The following is a 5,000-nucleotide window of genomic DNA, read 5'->3' on the forward strand; positions in this document are numbered from 1 at the left end:
TAAGCCTGCCCAACACACCATTTCAAAAAAACAAGAGGAAGAAAAAAAATAAGAAAAAATAGTGTGCCCGAGTGTACCCTCAAGCAAGAGAACTCTAACCCAAGACAGTGGAAGACCATGGTACAGAGGCTATGGCACTACCCAAGACTAGAGAACAATGGTTTAATTTTGGAGTGTCCTTCTCCTAGAAGAGCTGCTTACCATAGCTAAAGAGTCTCTTCTACCCTTACCAAGAGGAAAGTACACTGAACAAATTGCAGAACAGTAATTAACCCCTTGGGTGAAGAAGTGTTAAGTATCTCATTGTTGTCAGATGTATGAGGAAAGACGAGAATATGTAAAGAATAGGCCAGACTATTCTGTGTAAGTGTAGGCAAAGAAAAAATAAGCCGTGACTAGAAAGAGGGATCCAATGCATTACTGTCTGGCCAGTCAAAGGATCCAATACCTCTCTAGTGGTAGTATCTCAACGGGCGGTTGGTGCCCTGGCCAACCTACTACCATTAATGCATGTGTTTATTTACTTGAAGTTCGTATGTTGATTGTGCTTTCACAACGTCCTCTGGAATTTTATAGCAATGCCAATGTTACATAAAGTGATAGAAAGAACAAAAAGTAAGTGGAGAACAAGAAAAAAGAACCAAGAAAGAGGGAAACATGGATAAGAGTACAAAGCTGAAACCTGCTATCTAAAACACTGGCAACAATTAGAGATCGCTGGCAACTCATAACATAGGAATAGTAAACTGAGGGTTCAAATACCTCCTTTAGGGTGCATTTATGTAGGAATGAACAATAAAAGTTATCATAATAATATTATCTTGATTTCTTTTAGAAAAGAAGCGAAAGCTTGCTGCAAATCTTTGGGAGCTCATAACTCAAAAACATACTTATTCCCACTTAGGTACATTTTTCTCACTTATTTGTTGTTCGATATTAGAGAAAAAGATATCGTTGAAAAGAAGAATAAAAATTCCACAATTCTGTCAAACAAATTTTGATTTTCGTTTTACATTTTTTTTCACAATTATTTTCCGTCTAGACGAGGAAAAAAAAATAAAAATTCATTAAAAAAAAAACAGAAAGGAAAATAAAAATTCTGTCTGACAGAATTGTTCGGTTGTTAGAGTAGTTTTTGTGGTATAAGTTTCAATACAATTGGTATTATAGTAGTGGGGAAAAATGTACCTAAATATTTTGTTGAAATCATGATTTTTGCTCATAAATCCAAAAGTTTTTGATCAAATGACTTGAAATTTTTATATGATGAAGGTATTATATGTGTCTAAAACATATATAGAAATTGTGTAATTTGGATCATTAGGAAAAAAAATGGCGGACATGGCGGACGGTCCCCTTAAATCGCTTTCAATTGAATAAAATGAATGCAAAAACTCTGTTGAGACAGCATCTGTGACATTTAAATTGCTTCCAGATGAATAAAATGAATGCAAAAACTCTGTTGAGACAGCATCTGGGACATTTAAATCGCTTCCAGATGGATAAAATAGATGCAAAAACTCAATTGAGACAGCATCTGGGACATTTAAATCCCTTCCAGATGAATAATATGAATGCAAAAACTCTATTGAGACAGCAACTGGGGACATTTAAATCACTTCCAGATGAATAAAATGAATGCAAAAACTCCATTGAGACAACATCTGGGACATTTAAATCCCTTCCAGATGAATAAAATGAATGCAAAAACTCTATTGAGACAGCATCTGAGACATTTAAATCGCTTCCAGTTGAATAAAATGAATGCAAAGACTCTGTTGAGACAGCATCTGGGACATTTAAATCGCTTCCAGATGAATAAAAGGAATGCAAAAACTCTGTTGAGACAGCATCTGGGATATTTAAATCGCTTCCAGATGAATAAAATAGATGCAAAAACTCAATTGAGACAGCATCTGAGACATTTAAATCCCTTCCAGATGAATAAAATGAATGCAAAAACTCTATTGAGACAGCATCTGGGACATTTAAATCTCTTCCCGATGAATAAAATGAATGCAAAAACTCTATTAAGACAACATCTGGGACATTTAAATCCCTTCCAGATGAATAAAATGAATGCAAAAACTCTGTTGAGACAGCATCTGGGACATTTAAATCGCTTCCAGATGAATAAAATAGATGCAAAAACTCAATTGAGACAGCATATGAGACATTTAAATCCCTTCCAGATGAATAAAATGAATGCAAAAACTCTATTGAGACAGCAACTGGGACATTTAAATCCCTTCCAGATGAATAAAATGAATGCAAAAACTCTATTGAGACAGCATTTGGGACATTTAAATCGCTTCCAGATGAATAAAATGAATGCAAAAACTGTGTTGAGACAGCATCTGAGACATTTAAATCACTTCCAGATGAAGAAAATAAATGCAAAAACTCTGTTGAGACAGCATCTGGGACATTCAAATCGCTTCCAGATGAAGAAAATGAATGCAAAAACTCTGTTGAGACAGCATCTGGGATATTTAAATCGCTTCCAGATGAATAAAATAGATGCAAAAACTCAATTGAGAGAGCATCTGAGACATTTAAATCACTTCCAGATGAATAAAATGAATGCAAAAACTCTATTGAGACAGCAACTGGGACATTTAAATCCCTTCCAGATGAATAAAATGAATGCAAAAACTCTATTGAGACAACATCTGGGACATCTAAATCCCTTCCAGATGAATAAAATGAATGCAAAAACTCTGTTGAGACAGCATCTGGGACATTTAAATCGCTTCCAGATGAATAAAATAGATGCAAAAACTCAATTGAGACAGCATCTGAGACATTTAAATCCCTTCCAGATGAATAAAATGAATGCAAAAACTCTATTGAGACAGCAACTGGGACATTTAAATCCCTTCCAGATGAATAAAATGAATGCAAAAACTCTATTGAGACAGTATTTGGGACATTTAAATCGCTTCCAGATGAATAAAATGAATGCAAAAACTGTGTTGAGACAGCATCTTGGACATTTAAATCGCTTCCAGATGAAGAAAATAAATGCAAAAACTCTGTTGAGACAGCATCTGGGACATTTAAATCGCTTCCAGATGAAGAAAATGAATGCAAAAACTGTGTTGAGACAGCATATGGGTCATTTAAATCGCTTCCTGTTGAATAAAATGAATGCAAAAACTCTATTGAGGCAACATCTGGGAAATTTAAATCCCTTCCAGATGAATAAAATGAATGCAAAAACTCTATTGAGACAACATATGGGACATTTAAATCCCTTCCAGATGAATAAAATGAATGCAAAAACTCTATTGAGACAGCATCTGGGACATTTAAATCGCTGCCAGATGAATAAAATGAATGCATTGTTCAGAATGCATCTATAATGTTCAAAACGCTTCCAGTAGACTGGAATTACAGAAACACCATTGTTCAGAATGCGGCTATAATGTTCAAAACGCTTCCAGATGACTAAAATTACAGAGAGATAATTGTTCAGAATGCATCTATAATGTTCAAAACGCTTCCAGTAGACTGGAATTATAAAAAAAATAATAATCCCTAAATAAAAACTTGCGGATATGAACTGGCATCAAAAGACCATAAACAGAAGGAAATGGACTAACATATCTAAGGCCTATGTCCTGCATTCGACTAATCATAGACTTTGATGATAAAAACGAGTAATAATCTCTGAATAAAAACTTGCAGATATGAACTGGCACAAAAATACCATAAACAGAAGGAAGTGGACTTACATGTCTGAGGCCTTTGTCCTGCTTTTGAATAATCATGGATAATGATGAGTAAAACGAATAATAATTCCATGAATAAAAATTTGCAGATATAAACTGGCGTAAAAAGACCCTGAACATACGGAATTGACTAATATGTCTGAGGCCTTTGTCCTGCATTCGACTAATCATGTATTTTGATGAGGAAAACGAATAATAAATAATCCATGAATAAAAATATGCATATATGAGCTAGCATAAAAAGACCATAAACAGACAGAAGTTAACTAACATGTCTGAGACCTTTGTCCTGCATTAGACTATTCATGAATGATAATGAAGAAAATTAATAATAATCCATGAATAAGAATATGCATATATGAGCTGGCATAAAAAGACCATAGACAGACGGAAGTGGACTGTTATGTCTGAGGCCATTGTCCTGCATTGGACTAATCATGGATGATGATGAGGAAAATGAATAAAAATCCATGAATAAAAATATGCAGATATAAACTGGCGTAAAAAGACCATAAACAGACGAAAGTGTACTAACATGTCTGAGACCTTTGTCCTGCATTTGGCAACCTTTCCTAATTGTGAACATTTTTAATTAAGTTTGATGCTTCATTAGTATTATAGTGTTGTCATCAGATAACAACACTTGACGTTGTGTGTTGTTGTTGTGGAGTTTGGGATGGGCGCTGGGCAGGATGCAGCTGATATCCTGTGGTGACGTCACAGAACTTGACTCTTGGCTTATATTTGTTAAGGGAATCATTTCAGTAGTATAAAGTGCTTCACATCGATACATAACGGTGGTTTTGGTGTTCGTTTGGTGTAACATGGGCTGATAACTAAGATCTTACTTAGAATGTGAAAAATGTGTTTATAAATATAACATTATGAAAAAGTGAGAGAAAATCATTAGTGCTTGAGTCAGATTACGAAAATATAAATTTTATACGACGAGCAGACACAAATCCCTCTGACGATCATTTGCTTCCTTCAAATTCCGATGCTGATTTCTACAAGGAGAGATAGAAAGGTAGGTCTTCCACAAATATTTTATGAGTGAAACTTGAAGGATGGTCTTTGTATAAAATATCTCAAGGATTTATTTACATATGTTTGGATCTATTTGAATGCTTTGAAAGCCTTTTTTTTTCTCTTCATTTTCAATCTGTTTTGCAAATGAGAACTCTTTCTTTCACTTTAGATATTTTGACAAGTCTTATGTCATCTGGACTGAATATATATATATATATATATATGTATATATATACA

This window comes from Palaemon carinicauda, chromosome 43, assembly GCF_036898095.1.
Source record: "Palaemon carinicauda isolate YSFRI2023 chromosome 43, ASM3689809v2, whole genome shotgun sequence".
NCBI lineage: Eukaryota > Metazoa > Arthropoda > Malacostraca > Decapoda > Palaemonidae > Palaemon > Palaemon carinicauda.